The 16,985-nt window shown below is 43.1% G+C and overlaps 1 protein-coding gene across 4 annotated transcripts in view; it reads left to right on the top strand.

Annotated features, from left to right (window-relative positions):
• Positions 1-4,753: 4,753 nt before the first annotated feature.
• Positions 4,754-16,985, top strand: part of RARB (retinoic acid receptor beta) — a 335,268-nt gene continuing 323,036 nt past the window's right edge. For 2 of the 4 annotated variants that reach the window (XM_054815865.1, XM_054815867.1), the window contains exons 1-2: positions 4,766-4,816; positions 14,255-14,349. The gene's annotated coding sequence lies outside the window, so the exon portion shown is untranslated. Of the gene's footprint in view, positions 4,817-14,254; positions 14,350-16,985 lie in introns of all 4 variants that reach the window. The other 2 variants (XM_054815866.1, XM_054815869.1) reach the window with 2 other exon arrangements.

The following is a 16,985-nucleotide window of genomic DNA, read 5'->3' as shown; positions in this document are numbered from 1 at the left end:
TGGCATTGCTTTCTTCAATTTTACATCCTAACTCCTTAGAGACCTTTACAACCTTTTACACTCCCACAATAGTCCTCCCATGTTCTTCATACTGTCTTATCAGTACACTTGCTACCTGATACTCCCTGCCAATCCATCCTGGGGACAACCTCGAGGAGTAGTTCTTTAAACACAATGCACCTAATTATCTCTCCCAATCTTCTCATTATCATTAAAGAAAACTCTCAGGTAATAAACGGGTTAGCTGTTCTAACGCCTTTCTTCTTTGTCTTTTATCCATGCCCTTGTTAAGTCATTACTGAGCCCAGTAGAGAAGGTTTTACAATATCAATTATACTGGTTGGATTTTTCATTAGCTTTATTTTTTACTTCCTTTATCAAGCATTTAGAAGTCATGGCACCCATGTGTTGCTGATACACAGAAGCCTAAAGGAGTCCCAGCTGAATATTTGTAGCTGCAGATGTTCCTGTAATCTCAGCTGCCACCGTCAGTTATTATTGCATGATGGTCTGATTGCACCAAAGCGTTATTTTTCATCTCTGAAATAAATATCATCTCTGTTACCTAGTAAGCATGGCAGAGACAAAATTCACGCACTAAACTCTGTCTGCAGACTCCATGTTCCTTCTTACGACCAGTATCTTGCAGAAAAAAGCCAAAATGAATATTGCTAGGGATTGAGTTGTTATTATTAATAGCTTGGGATTTATATCATGTCCTTAAGTGAGTGCTGGCTGTTGCAAGAAATGTTCATTTAAGTGTGCAGAAATCCCTCCAAGCTCAGTGGGATTCTGGATTTCTCTTGTCTGTTCACTGATGTTTCAAGTCCTGCGGGATGTTTTTTCTTCCTTTCAGCACATGATGCTTTTCACTAAGGAAAGTAATTTTAGATGCTGAGTCTCAAGCATTTTGCAGTTTTACATGAGCTGATGTCTCAGACCATAGAATAACAGATATCTGGGAGGCTCTTTATGTCAGTTCATTTTAATAGCTGATGATGCTGGTCCTAGTGGATCAGCGCATCCTACTTTCCCAGGTAATGCTTCCTTCTGCATAGGTGATTGTTTTTCAGATAGACATCATTGCCTCCATATAGCCAACAAATGTCATCCAGCTTGGGATCCACCTGGGAATCAGAGTCTCTCACCTGACCTCTTAGGTCCATGGCAAGTAACTCAGAGCTGAAACTCCTCTAGTTTTTCATGCAGTTAATTAGCAGTCTCTCCAAGTCTGTGTCTGTACCTGAGGCTGGCAATTAACAGCTGGTACTTTTAAGACGACCCTAATTTCTGCTTTCACATTTGTAAATATATAAATACATCTGTTGTAATCTTATCCATCTTGTTATTGACCTTCACCAGCAGGTTGTGAAATTCTCTGTGTTAAATTGTTCTTCAACCTTCTTTTTGTAAAGGATTTGCTCATTTTTTGCACAGTTTCCTCTTTACTGCTGAATTCCTACATGGTGCAGAAGTTGTCAAGGGATCTCCTGAGCAAAATGTAGGGAACTTGATTATAGACTCCTTAATGTTCACAAGTACCAATTCCCCTTCCTTATAGTACAAACTCTACTTCCTATAGCAAGAGACTATACAAAAATTTTCAAAGCTGCATCTAGTCACGAGACTTAGCATAGTCTTCACTGCTGTCTCAGAACCATTGCTTTGGTCCAGAGCATTTTGAAATGTTTTGGTTTGAGTTTTTTCTTTTTTTTTTTTTAATTGCAGGTGACTTTTCTAAAAATAAATCTGAGCCATATGCCTGGAAATTGGCTAATGGTAGAAAAAATGATAAATAGAATTTGACCAGAAAATCCACTTTCAACACTCTCCCCTTGCTCTATTTTCTTTCTTCTTTACAGTCTAAAGGAAGAGTCTGACTGATCTTTCATGAACTGTGGGGAAAACAGGAGAATCTTGAATAGAATTTATATCAAGTATTCAATCCCCTCCTATAAGGACTTAAGAGGTATAGTCATTTCACTTGAAGATGGGAGACAGGTATGAAAGGATTATCCAGAGTTCTTTCAATGATTTAAGAAAGTCTGCCCTACTTAACAGGATAGTTAGCCTTTCTGCTGCTTGAACTGGAGGATATAAAAGAAAAAGTACCCGGTGAGCCTTAGGAAGCAGGAATGATGAGGAGTTCCAGTGGAGAGCAGCTAAGAAATCAATAAAATGTTCCAGAAGTTCCTCCATGCTACGAGAAGAAGGAAACTTCTGAGGGGGGGAAAAAAAAGGATGTAATGTCAAACCTCTGACAGGAGCCCAAATGACAGCAACATCGACTTCAGACTCTTCTGATCTCTACACCTAACTTCTTAATGGGAGAGAGAATTAATGGAATGGGAAAACCAGGAGGAGTGCTTTCTCTGGGAGAGTTACACCTGGAGGTACTGAATCAGGCACTGCTGCCATACATGCCCAACTCGTACTTACCACTGGAGAGACCAACGTGTTGCGCTGTGCACAATGCCGTTCATGGCTGATGGTGGTTAGCCTGCAGCATTCCTGATATCATCTCATCACAGTTTGGGCTTGCAGGACCTCTGCCTCCAGATCTCGATCTCGATCCTTAGCTCCAAGTGACTACCAGGAAGAAAGGTCTTGGATTCCCTAGGACTAGCGTGCAGGGTTGGCACTGAAGTCCAAGCTGCTGTGTGATTAATGGAATGGCTGACCTCCTGACCTTCAGATAGGCATTCAGGAGAGTGCGACCCAAGGAGGAGGAGCCCAGCTAAGGCACTGTAGATGGCCTAGCTTTGTCAAAGGCTCTGCGCCCCGGCAGAGAAATAGGCAATGTGGGAAAGGTGGCTTTAGGCATTTTAAATAAGAAAAGAGAACAGTGCTGGAGCTTTGAAAACTGATTAAGCAAGTAGAACGCAGAGCTGAGTCACTCTGCATTTGCCTCTCTGTGTGCATGTGTGCATATATAGATACATATTTTTGTAAGCGTGTGCGTGTATTTGAGTGAGGATATGAAAAAAAAAACAGGCATGCAGTTCCAAAAGCCACTGCAATAACGACTTGTGAGCTGAAGCTGTCACATCATATGAAACAGACCCAGAGAACACGTGAAGATGCAGTCATAGATATTTTAAAACTTCTCCTCAGTGTTTCGCTCACATTTGGTAGCATTTAAATCTGATATCCTTTATGGCTTTTTTTTTTTTTTTGTGAAACCACCATTACCCTTTTTTAAGCAATGTTTGATGAAAATGCAACAATTCTTGGCTAGGAAAAGATTTTATTTTTTTATCTCCCAAAGTCATATCGTTCAGCTTCATGCAATGAAAAAACCACTGATGTTCTTCTGAATAAAAGAAGGATTAGGAAGATTAAAACGCACACCACTGGACTCATTGAAAAAACGCTCAAATATGATAGAGCCTTCTGCACAGCTTTGCCTTGAGGATCACAGCCGAAACTATTCTCGTCTTTACTTTGGGGTAGTTCAGAGAGATGCCAGGTCCAGATCCCCCCGTATTGAGTTTTTCATAAAAGTTGCAGTAAAAAGGACATTGCAAATAGAATGCTGCTGAGTGAATGATCAAATTTTATTTATTTATTTATTTTTGTTATTACAGCCAGATGTTGCCTCAGGAAGTTGAAACAAGGAGTCAGGAACTGACAGCTTAATAATTAAATTGGGAAAGTTGGCAGGCCTCCTGCTACTTCCTCTAATACGGAGCATCTATGAATGAAAGTGTGCAGTATCCCAGTGGCTCTCCTTCCGAACTGGCTCATCTATTACTGGGTAATGATTTTCCGTCCAGGCAACAGCAAAGCACAAGGCCTATTACACCAGCTACATAAAGTTAAAAAGACATTATGAATAAAACGTTCGCCATGGCTTTTACCAACATTTCTACACAAGACTGCCTAATGCTGACATGTGTTTATTACACTTAATAATGTTTACATAATTCTTCCTTGAGCTTATTACAGCTGTCAAAAATCTGAATAGAGTGTATTTTTGCGTGTGTTTATCTCTGCAAGACTTTGCAGTCACTAAGCCGAAATGAACGGCAGCCGAGAGGAGGCTAAAGGCCCCACTGGCCCCCAAGCTGCAGTGATGGAAAGCTTGCAGCTGACTGTCCATCCCGACCTGAGCATCCTCCCACCTTCTCTCCCTCTTTCGGTATTTCTTCACTAGCAGGAAATCTAACATTTCGCACTGCACGCTCCTGGAGCCGCCCGTTGGGCCCAAACGCCTGCAGAAAGAATGTGAGAGTCACCCCAGCCCTGGCATCAAGGCAAGAGGAGGTACACTGGCCCTGAAGGTGCTGAGAGAAAAACTTTCTCCAGAGGCAGCGGGCGGAGCGGTGAAAATGAAGAGCACTGCTGTGGCAGCTGCTCCGCTCTGCGCGGTGAGGGGGCGACGGGAGCGGGGTTAGCCCGTCCCGTGCCCCTGCCCCGGGCGCTAGGCAGAATGGGGCACAGGAACGACGACTCCTCTGATCCGGAGGGACCATGTTCCTACTCGATTTGTGAGGCGGCCGAGAGCGTCTAGAGGGGGAGCCCGGGGGGCGCCGTGCCCCCCTCCCCGCCCCACACCTGCCCACGCCGCAGAGCCCTCGCCGGGCTTCGGAGGGGGCAAAATGGCGGAGGGGGCCCTTCTCCCCGCTCCCCTCACCCCGCGCGGGGCGGGAAGGACCCCGCGCCCCCCCACCCCCCCGCGCGCGGCAAGGGGGCGCGCGAGTCCCCGGCGGCCCCGCCAGGGGGCGGGGCGGGGCGGGGCGGGGGGTGTCCGGGGCTGCCGCCGCCGCTGCCGGCTGCACTGGCGGGGCGGCGGCGGGAGCGGGAGGCTGCGGAGGTAAAGCGGGGCCGGCAGCAGCTCTGGGGAGGGCTCCCTTCCTGCCGCGCCGCGTCGCGTCGCGTCGCGTCCGGCGGGGGGGAGGCGGGCAGAGGAGCGGGGCGCGCTGCCGGCTGTCCCCTCACAGTCCCCGGCTGGCGCGGCGCCTCCCCCCGCGGCCCCTTCCGCGCGTGTCTGTGCCCGTGCGGGGGCCGTGCTGCCCCGGCCCAACTCCGGGCGGGCGGGCTTGGGCGGGCGCGCTTGGGCGGGCGCGGAGCGGAGCGGCGCGACCGCGGTGTCAGCGCGGGGTGCCCGGGCGGGGCGCGTCCTCCCGCGGGACTCGGGCCGGCAGCGCTCGGCGGCGCGGTAATTATTTTCGTGTTTACCCCATTAGCGGCCGTGATTTCGCGTTAGTGTCCGGGTGCTTTATTCCTTCTCCCTCGCAGACAAAAGCGCGCCCGAGACGTCGTCAGGGAGTGATTTGATCAAAGTCGTGCATAGGAAGCGCTAAACTGTGCCCGGGACCCTGACAGCCTCGAGCCGTGGCAAAATAAGCCCCTTAGCTGCTGCTTGAGCCGGCGTTTGCTGTCCTGTTCTCCGTCGTTTGCATAAGCGAGTAGTTATTTTGGCGGAAAAAAATACTTGATGTTTACAGATTTGTTTAAAAAAAGCTAATGGGTCTTGGCAGCGCTTGCTGTAAAAAGTGATTTCAGAGTATGGCAGCAGAATCCCAACGATGGTGCGCTTTGCTGAATGAAATTCCTGCGCAGAGAGAGCCACGATGTACGTTAGATTTCTTTTAGCTGTCTACTTACTTCATCTTTGCGCGTGTTGAATAGTTATTTACTTAAATAAGTCGGTCAATGGCCGGGAAGGCGTGCAGGGGCGGCTCTCCTGCTCCATTTGGAAGTGAAATTCAGTTTCCCAAGTAGCGCACCTCCTTGCCTGGCCGAAGGGTGTTGTTGGGACTGGGTGGCGGTGAGCTGCGTGGCGGGAGCGGGGATGAGCTCTGGGTGAGCGAGGCTGGCTGCGGGAGGGGCTGCGGGATCCCTTCTGCTGTCGGCGAGCAAGTGATCTGTGTTTAACACGTACGATGTGAAGACTCAGCAGTGTCTGTGTGTGTATTGCCGGGTTTGATACGAGGAGGTAATGTGAATACTGTTTAGGCGGTTTTGATATTTCCTAGTGGTACGTTTTTGTATTTAGAGGGACAGTTTGGTCATTTGATTCTGTGGCAGAATTTTGCTGGGTTTTGTAGAGTTGACGTTACGCCTTCGGCCGAGATGTGCTTAATAGCATTTTAGCAAGCTGTGTGTAACATGAAATACGGAGGGCTTAATGGTTGGCTATATATTAAGTCCATAAAGCAGTCTTACTTCACACTTTGAAGAGAGACAGGAAATAATAACATGGATTCTGAAAAGAAAATATTTAATGGAGCAGCACAAAATATTATTGTCCGAGGACTGTGCTGGATCCAGAGAACGCCCACCAGGACAGTACAGCAACAGCCCAAAGAGAAGAAATTCACTGAGACTGACTGCTCTTTGGCTCTTACCTTTGAAAGAGTTCTCATGTGGAAGTTTAGCAAGCATAGGTTAATTATATATGACGCTACAGTTAACTGAAGGAGTGGAATACCTAGTGCAAGAGCCTGTGCATGTGGGAGAAGCTGAATAAAGGTAAAGTGGTGTCAGTGTAAATTTAGACCAATTGTGTCATTGTGGTAGAAGTTGCTATGTGGACATGGCTTGTTTGCAGTTCTGGTTATGTCATTTGGGAAGAGTTGGAAGCGAAACTGAAAAAACATTGCTCTTAAAGTAAGAGCATTGAGAGTTGGTGCGTGTTTTGTTTTTAACCAAGAAAGCTCATTTCGATTTAAAATATTAAGTAAATCATTCCTTTGTGAACCAAGCCCTGGGTAGGAGCTTGATGTGTCAGCATCTGCCTGCGTCTGATTTAATGATCAGAGAAAGTTGATCCCCAGCTTTTTATGTGGGTAAGCTTCCAGCGAAATACCTTTCACTAGATGAAGGGTTGCAGGATTTGTCCTTGTATAGTAGTGTTACAGTGTTAGTAAATGAGAGTGGTTACCAGCATAGGATCTGCCTCAACCTGGGTTGTCATTATTCTGTGACTAAGCACGCTTGTGAAGAGTGCAAAGGCTGGCTCCAAAGCAGGTGGTTGCACTTTGGGGTACCTTGTATCTTGTCTCATTCTCTTCTGCAACTTCTTGCAGAGCTGAGGGGTCTTGGCAGTGCACTTGCATTTTCAGGGTAACACACCCCAATAGCATTATGGTAAAGCATCTCTGTTACGCTTGAAAATCAGGTTCTCTCCAGGTAGGAGTGACACCAGCAAGGACTACTTCACCATGATGCCTTTTTGGTTTTCTGCCGAAGTAGTTTTGTTTGTATCTGTAGTAAAAGTGTTTTATTGGTGCAAGGATACCAGCTTGTTTCAGGGGCAATGGTTCTCTACTGTGTAGAAGGCTCAATGTTCTCCCACATCTCCACATTTCCATGGAGTGAAATTAATTAATCTAGCAAATTCCCAATTATGAGGTGCCCACAGGTGTGTACAGGAGGAGTTTGAGCTAGATGTGCCTGAAAGGGATCATCCATTTTCACGGTTACATCCATATGGATATGGTGGGAGAGGTATATAGTATAAACAAAGTCCCTATTGACGTCTGTGGATTTAGATATGTGTAAAATCAGTGTTGCAAGCAGGTTCAATCAGATCTGTGCTAATACTTGTATTTCTTGTCTGAAACACCAGTATTTTCAAGACAAAGATCTAATTTCCAACTACTTTGCACTCCAGGGCAAGATTATCCTAGTGTGTGTGTTATCAGCAGCAATTCAAAAAGTGGCCGCGTCTCAGTGGGATGTGTTACACAGTCCATCCAGTGTCATCTAACTGTTGTGAGCAGTTATGGTGTGCTTTTTGTCACGGTGGAAGTTTCTTCTAACCCTTCTCAGCTAACAGTTACTTGGCGCTTGAGGATTCAATATGTTCTTGCTTGTTTAATAATCTTTTGTTTCAGTAATATCTTGTAGCATTGAACTCTGTGTTATCTGCATTGACTCTGTTGTCTTTCAATATCATTGATGCTCTCCTTGTTTATATATTAGGAGGAGACAGCAGTTATTGAAATTCCCTAATATAGCTTAGCTGATCTTAATTATAATTATGGTGTCTATTAGAATGTATATTATAAGTGCAAAATATCGTTAAATTTTAGGCAAGACTTTTGGGGAAAAAAAATATTGTCAGATTTTACTTCTTCATAGGTTGTGTTCTAATTAAATATTCAATATGATAGGAGTCTCTCTGAGTCTCAAGATGCTGGTGAAATGTCAGTTAAATTGTATTTCCCTCCTTGAAAGCAATATGCAGTATTCCATTTGCTACAATACTGGCAAAACTTTAAGAGTTAAGAGTCATTTAACTTTTTATTCTCTGTAATCTGTAGTTTAGTTTGTATTCAAAGTAGATAGATTGGAAAATGCTGAACATGTAGGAAGTACAGACATAAAAAAACAGAATTAGGCCCACTGGGAAAAATGGTTATGAAATACAGGAAAATGTAGAGAATTTATAGAATAGACGTTTACTTATAAGAAATATTTTTTTTTAGGAGCTATTCATGTTAGTGAAAGCAAAAAGAACTTCATTTAATAAAATATTTATTTAGTTTGTTGAGGTAATACTTTGGAGGTTTTGGATTTATTTTCTACATGAGCCTAACTCTTCTCTACTGTTCACCTCTTTCTTACATCCTGACACAGTGAGCTTATTATTGTCAGCTTTGATTACAGCCATATATATTTTTGTAGTGCTTTACAGAAAATGTGTAGGGCAATAGACCCTACTGTGTCACACATCTAATTTATGACTTTATTTTTCAGCAATTATGGCAAATCTACTGATCAGATCAGAATTTAAATTATTTGGATATAATTAAAATATGCCGGTATTAATGAGATGATGAAATGCATGTGAACTCATTCGATTTCCCTTTTCACCAGGTTTTTTTTTTTTGCTATTTTTGTTTTTAATATAGAGTGCAAGCTGTTGCTAATTAGCATGGCACTCTGGAGGTGGTCTCTATGTAAGCTAAATGGAGAGGACAGAATGAAGGCGGGGGAAAAAAAAAACAAACCTGGAGAAGTAAAAGTGCCAGTCTTGGAGGTGTTTAAGAGTTTTGCACATAGAGTGGGTTTTGTCCTTATTAGACAAGTGATGGAAAAACCTTTCCAGGTCACGTAAAACTTCAGACCCGAGTTGAATCCCGTGCCGATGTGCGCGTTCATGCTGGGTACAGGTGGGGGAGCCTCTCTTCAGTCTCTCATTTCTCTCTCTTAATTCTCGTGCAGTGTTGCAGCTCATCTCTGGGTTAATAGGCTGGCACGGGGAGTGGATAGACGGCTGCGTGGGGCTGGGAGCACACGCGCGCGTTTCCAGTGTGGCAGCAGGCTCACTGGAGAAGTGCCATGAACGCTACCACCGTGCAACAGCTCTGGTGCGTTTGCCATGGCGTTCCTCTCGTGGATGCAGAATATTCCAGACATCTGTGTCTCTTACTGTTACTACATTGCTGAAGGCTTCTTTACTTTGGATATGTCCACAATGTGCAGAATTCTGCTTACGGTATACATAAATGAATATACACATATGTGTGTGTGAATATTTCCATGCCTATTTCTCAATGTTAAAAAATATTTTGTGCTCTTGGGTGGAACTTCTGCAGCTGGTAAGGGGACAGGTTTTGAACTTGCACAGCATAATCTTAGGGTCCAGGGCTGCTGGTTGCTCTTGGAGTGTTTGGCAGTCATGATGCTGGAGGTTTTAGCTCTTATCTAGGCAGATATGAAAAAGCTGCTCCCTGCGGCAGCAATATGTAGCAAAGTAATAGAAGACAAGCTTTAAATAAATGATAAATTGAATCTTTATTAAACCCATTCTTGCATATGGGGAGCATCCTATGAAGTTGTATCGAAAGCTGCCTGCCTTGGCTCTCTGAATGAAACCTGATTCACCCCCTGCGAGGGCATGCTTTGCGCGGCCAGGCAAGGAAGATTGCTCTCAGTAGCTCAGTACAGGTAACACATCTTCCTTTTCTCACATCTCCTTCCTCCTGTATCTGTTTTGACCTACGCTTATATCTGCTTTGACCTGTGTATAGATTCTCTGCAAATGCTTTGGAATTAATGCTGTCAAGTGAGTGGCATGTACTACTCATTTCATCAAAGTAATTCAGTGCATCCTGTCTCAAAATAATGATTAGAAATTGTTTTTCTTTAAGAGAGGGTGGTTTAGCCCATGGTATTGGTACATGCAAATATTTTAGGATTAGGTACTATTTTGAAATTTAATTTAGCAAAAATCTTAGAAGTAAGTAATAAGAAAATCCTGCTCTTTAAAGCTTTCCATCTAGACTTCAAAGAAAAGTCAAAGGAAGTTACAGATCATATGTCTTTTATTTTTTCTGGGGTCAACTGCAGGAAGTTGTATAGCTACATTCTAAACCACATTCAATTTTCTTTAAGTGTAGATATTTCTTTGGTCACTGTGGAAGAAAAAAAAAAGGCTATTCCAGAGTGATCTCTGTTTAGGTGATGTGAGATGCCACTCATGAAGCAGTGCATTCTCCTGTCGAATCCTTTGTGCTGCTCCTCTGAGGCTGTCCTCAGAAGAACTTTGAGATCAGAAAGTAAGGTAGCTGGTGCTGCCCTGTATGTCAGGGGACCTGTAAAGCAATGATGTATGATCTAGGTGAAACATGTGAAAGGCTTTGTCGCATTTTCATAAATAGTTTAAAGAGTTTTAACTCAGAGCAGCCACCTTGTTTCAGCCATCAGTAGATGTTAATATTTTGGTTAAAATATTTCCCTTTTAAAAGTTTGTTAGAAAAAGAAACAGAGGAGTACTTTTCAGGTTTACAGTACTGATTTGCAAGTTTATTGCTTCTTAAGATATGGAGTATTGCCATCCTTTCTCATGCAAAATTTGGGTTGACCTCTGTGACTGTAAGATCATGCCCCACTTCTTTTCTTTGTAAGTTTTTCACAAAGAATATTAGCTACGTTAGCTTCTTGTTTATATTATAGTATTGCCCAAGGGATATTTTCTGCCCATCCATATCGCTTGCTTTCTTCTAACACCTTACACTTAGGGTAGGGGAATTGTAGGAATAAAAGTATATAGTGAATAAAAATCAACGTTGAATTGGAGTCAGCAGTGTGCTCTTGCAGCGATGGAGACTAATGTCATGCTGAGCTGTATTGGCAAGAGCGTGGCCACCCGATTGAGGGGGGTGGCTGTTGCTCTTGATGAGGCTATTCCTGGACTAACGCAGTGTCCAGTCTTTGGCCCCCAGTGCAAGAAAGGTAGGGACAAACTGGAGAGGCTCAGGTGGTTGGGGCTGGAGCACATGGTATACAAGGAGAACCTGAAAGATCTGGGTTTGCCCAGCCTGGAGAATAGAAGATGAAGGTGAATTGCTGCCTTCCATTTCCTGGTGGGCTCTTAGGGAGCAAAGAGGGGTGCTCTTCTCAGGGGTGTACAGAGAAAGGACGAGGCGCGGTCATCACACATTGAAATGGGAAAATTCTGACTGGCATAAGGGGAAAAAATCAACAATGCAAATGGTTAAGCTCTGACCCGGGGTCTGTGGAGGTTGCGGTATTTGCCCTTGGAGATTTAAAAACTTGACTGGACAAGACTCTGAACAACTTGATCTAACTTTGAAATCAGCACTGCTTTGGCTGGGAATTGGAAGACAGGCCTCTAGAGGTCCTTTCCAGCCTAAATTATTCTGATTCTGTAAGAAGATTTCCCACAGAGAAAGTAAGTATTGTAACAGTTATGCTAAATATTCTTTTTAATTATACTCTTAGAAGGGATGAGCTATTTGTGGGGTCAGAGGAGCCCGTTGTGTAGCACTCGTGGTCAACATAATTTAGAATAAAGATGATTTGGTAGAGAGCATGTACAAGGGGAGCAAGTTTGACCTGTCTGGGGCAAAGTGCTTCTGCACTGTGCTGCTGCCATGAGTAGTTGCAGTTTTGCTGCTCTGTGTTGAGAACAGCTCTGACAAATAAAGCATTTCAGGTGGTAGTCTTTGCTGGACTTGGCTGTGCTTAGTGTAGGTGAGTCCTTCACAAGTCTGGGAAGGTATGTAACATGTACTAAATTTTAAATGGCGGTTATAGTTTGGGGTAATAAAAAAAGTGCTTGCTTTTTTTTTAATAGAGTGACTAGTGAAGCTCTCTAGGATTGATTGTTGACACATCCTTTAGTCCTGATGTGATGAGGGTGCTCCCTTTGTTGGTGGAGTGGGTCACTTTTTCTTAGTTGTGGCATCACGTTTGACCATTTGTGTTCTGTAATATACAGCTTGAAATGTAAGGTGTGCTATTTTTCTCAAAGAGTTGTTTCATATTTCTCGGAACTAACTTTGTGCTATGGCAGGCAAAATATCAGCACTTCATGTCTTGGGCATCTGTGTGAGGTCATAATGACATCACCAGAAATACCCATAGACTTGGCCTTAAGACTTCAGTTTTTCCTCAAGTTAGTGATGATCAAATAATCTATGTTATGTGAATTGTAATTCCTCCAGCATTATTCATCCCCTGAAATAACATGAACTTTCTATATTGATGCCTATATGTTCAAACTGGAAAATTCAGTAGTAGAGAACAAGTTTATTTGTTATCCTGTATGTCTGTGTACATACATGCTTACTTGTTCACCTTTTCAGAAAGACTGTTGGAGACCATATATATATATATATATATATATATATATATATATATATATATAACCTGCGGCAGTATAAGTAGATACTGTCACTCTAGGCTGCTATGTTTTTTCTGTGGGCCAGATTGAGCGTGGCCTTTCTGCAGAGGTACAGCAGGCTTGTATAAAAGCTTGAATGATTGCTGTTGGTGCTCTGTAGGACACATAGACTTCAGTGGCTTTTCTCTGCAGGGGCTGCCCGCCTGTACGGACCACAGGGTGGGAATCGAGGAGGCACGTTAAGGAGAGCAGGCTGTTGCTCAGAAAGGTGTCGGGCAGGAGGTACGCTATCGTGTACTCCTAACAGGGAAGGGAAGCTGCAAGTTTTTGCTCTGGCCCTTACTTTCTTTGAGTCCTGTTTTTGTCTTTAATGTTCTTTTAAAATATATATTTATTTTACTATTGAGATTCAAGCTTGTCAACTCTAAGTTAATCTTCCAAGAAGACCTGAGAGTGACTTAGTAATCAGTAGATAGTAGCAATTTTGAATCCCTTTTAGCTGCTCTATTTAAATCATAGTCAGGATGTGTTTTCCAGCATTTTACACCAATAAAAGGGAAAGGTGATTGATTTAATTTTTAAATGAAAGCTGAAATGCATGATTTATTATTGAGGACATATAAGAAAAAGGCCAAATATCACTAGATTCAGATCAGAAATATGGGAGCAGCTTTGCTGGTTCTAACAAGATTGTGGTACGGAAATAGCTTTGCTGATAGATTGGCTGTTTTATACAAAATCAGTGTGGGTTTTTTGGTTGGATTTTACGACCAATTTTAAAAATGTTAAGTGTATATCTTTGATTTAGAATATTTCCTGATTTCGCAAGCCAGTAGAGAAGTGTTTTCAAAGTAATATTAGGAGTACTAAGGGCTGGACAGGCAGAGCACTTTGTTAGTTCAGCTCTCATTGTAGTGCTGCTGATGTGAAAGAGAAATACGAATTGTCTTTTGTGGCTGCAGTTTCTGCACTCTGGTAGAGTCTGTCTGAGACCAGGCAATTCTTTGCCAAAGATGAAAAAGGGCAGTACAGAGCAATTTCCTTTTTTCTTTTTTTTTTTTTTTTTCCTGTTCTCTCTTGTCCTGCTTTTCTTGTTGGTCAGGAGTGGGGTTGACAGAAACAGTGGATCAAAAGGATTGGTAGAGGTCACGTTATTGAAATCACATTTCCCTTTCTTAAAAAGAGGGTAGAATTTTCTTGTGCTGATGGTTCAGCTGCAAAGGTATTTCGGCTTTTTTTTTTTCCTTTTTCCAAAGTTAAGTTGAGTAAACTAGGGGAAGTTAACGTGTGTGCTCTGCGCTGGTGCAAACATTTGACCGGCCCTAGAATTCCCTTGGGTGCTCACAGATAATTTTGACACGGACACCTACTTCTTCCTTGAGCTGGAACTGAGCAGAGGGTCAGTGTTGCAATCGATAGGGGTGTTCAGTGGGAAGAGGAAGAAAGGAAGCATGTTATGAACCTGAGACACACGCGTTCCCAGACTTTAGTGAAGCAATGCGCTGGTTTTGATTTCTCATTTGTGGATATTGGAGATAGCATTAAGATCTTCCCTGATTTTTACCCTGAGTATCATTGTTCTGATGAGTATGTTTCCCTGATTCCTTCAAAACTTCAGTTTGTAACTGCTCTTTCCCCTTATCCTTCCAGGATATCAAACTGGCTTAGGTCCATGAAGACTGCCCTGGTGTCAAGCTCCCTCTGACTTGCCTCCAGTTGTCAGGAGCAAAGGTACAGTTACGGGGGTAAGTTAAAATCCGCTCACAGAATCCCCTGAAGGAAACAAAGACTTTAATTAGTGCCCTCTCCTTTGCATGGCAATCTCTGGTACATTTCTTCCTTCAGAGTAGCTTGGTCCATGACAGCAGGCTATCAGTGATAGAGAAAGGGAAACCCAAAAGAGTGGAGTCACTTTGAAAATGTAGTGAAAAGTTAATGAATAGAGCACTTACAGGGAAAATACCGATGCAGGCTGTGTCAGGTAAGCACTTTAAAAGTGAAAAGTGCCCCCCTGTTGGTTTGTTCTCCTTTTAACTGATTTCTTTGAAAATCTAATTGGAATCACAGTTGAACTACCGTGATAAAATATGTTTTTGGTAGATAAAGTTGAAATAATACACATTTAGCAATTGGGAGTGTTGCTGGAAATAGTAGGCGCGTGTAGAAATGAACACAAATTCCCATTTCTTGTTTCATCCTAAGGGCAAAGTACCCTTGGTGCAAAGCCCAGGAGACCTATATAGTCATTAGCAGATGGAGGGGGACATTAATCTTCTACCCACAAATCTGCCCCAGCACATAAAGCAGGGAGCGTCTCTGTTGTGAGGATTGCTAGAGGTTGTATTAAACATGATAGTATAGTTTATAATCACAGTGCCAGCCGCTCTTGCTGTTCATTGCTGTGTTTTCTTGGTACTCTGTGTCTCTGTATTTCACTTTTTCTATCTGTGTGTAATGGAGTAGTGACAGTGTTTCTGCTTCTTGAGATGTTGGCAGAAGCTTCTTCCAACACTCTTAAAATCTCTCTCTTGCTGGAAGCACTAGAGTATGTTAGGCTATACTTTAAGTACTTTTTTAGTGCATAGGGAGAAATGTATGATTTTTCTCTGTCATTCAGTCTTTCTCATTTGGCAGTAAGCTAGGAGACAGGCATGGTTAATGAGATATCTCAGCAGCGCATTTTTATGGGAGCATAGTTTAAGGTTAGGAGTATGTCCAGTCTCCAAACTGCCTAGTGAGCGTTCTGTATACGGAAACAAATGCCAGCTGGCAGTGGTTAAGGAGTACATGCTTATTCTGCTCATGATAGCCAAAACATGCTCCCTGCTGTGTGCTTTTGGCAGCTTTGCACTGGCAATATGTCTCAAATGCCAGTTGCATGTCCTCCTTTCTCCCTCATAAGTGTGTCTCATAAGGCGTGATTTAGCCTAAATAAAAATATGCCTCTGTTAGACTTGGTAACATATGGAAAGAAAGATATTGCTTGTTTTAAAAAAAATCAAAGTCTCTCTGAAACACCTGTAGTACATCATTTCCATTGTGGAAATAAAAAGGTTATTATCATGTCTTCCTACGCTCAGTAGCAAATTGACCTTAAATTTCTGATAATCTGATGGTTTTTGTGACACCAGTTCCTAGGCATACTACACTGAAAAAATTGTGTAACTTATTCTCAGTGAGAACTCTGGGCGGAATTTCAGTCCTAAGGTAGCGGCATATTAAGCTTATTTGAAGCTCTAACTCTACTTATCTGGTCAATTTATTAATTACATTGGTGGTCAAATTAATAACATTAATTTGCAGTTTGAACATGTAATCATCACCTCTTATATTTATTCCTATTCGTTGAATTATTTTAAGTCAATAAACATCTAAAATAAGTGTTATATTTTGTTGAAAAGATACCTTATATGTAGGCAGCCTGACTTTTACAATCAAGTGTTGCAAATCACAGAATGTGCTTAGCTGAATTCTTTGAAGCAGTTTGTGCATTGTGGTACATTGGAATCTGAAGGTAAATAAATCCAGGCTGTGTTTCTTTGTCTTTTTTATGCTCAATAACAGTATAACAGTGTCCTGGTTCTGGCAAGGATAGAGTTAATTTCACAAGGAGCCAGGACAGGTGACCCAAGCTGGCCTGGGGCTATTCCATACCATGTGACGTCATGCTCACCATAAAAGGGCGCCAGTCGGGCAGGGGGGGTTCGGTGTGGCTCTGGGACAGGCTGAGCGTCCGGTCGGTCGGATCGGTAAATTGTTCTTTGTTATCACCCATTGTGAATATCTATTATCAGTGCTGTTGTTGATTGTTTCCCTCTCCCTTGCTGTCCCAGTAACCTGCCCTTATCCCAACCCTCGAGGCTTTGCCGTTGTTTTCCCGTTCTCCTCCCCAGCCCGCCGGGGGAGGGGTGAGTGAGTGGTGCGTGGCACCCAGCTACCAGCTGGGGCTCAACCACGTCAGTCCTTTTTGGCGCCCAACGTGGGGCTCGAAGGGTTGTGATAACGACAAGTTTGACCCAAGTGTGTTAAAACAAAGTTGTTATAAGCATCTATAATGTTATTGAAACAGTTGCTGGTCATACTGATGTTCTGTTTGGTCACGTGGCTCTGGTTTGTAAACCCGTGTTTACTCTATGTAATCCCTGCGGCGCTGTTTATCACCTCTGGGAGAGGGGTTCCTGTTCTCATATTGTTGTATTGTGTGATAATGACTTATGATAAGATATCATCGACTATCATGAGTCTGAGCTGGTACTTGTATGTAGCATTTCTGTCAGGCCCGTACCTTGGTCAGTATCTTTCAGAACTGATTAATAATTGCACCCAATCTATGGGAAAGACGGGGGGGGGATACCTTCTCTCACTCTTTCACCTCCCCTTT

This window comes from Grus americana, chromosome 2 (genome assembly GCF_028858705.1).
Source record: "Grus americana isolate bGruAme1 chromosome 2, bGruAme1.mat, whole genome shotgun sequence".
NCBI classification, from domain to species: domain Eukaryota; kingdom Metazoa; phylum Chordata; class Aves; order Gruiformes; family Gruidae; genus Grus; species Grus americana.
This window is presented reverse-complemented; position numbering and strand designations above follow the sequence as displayed.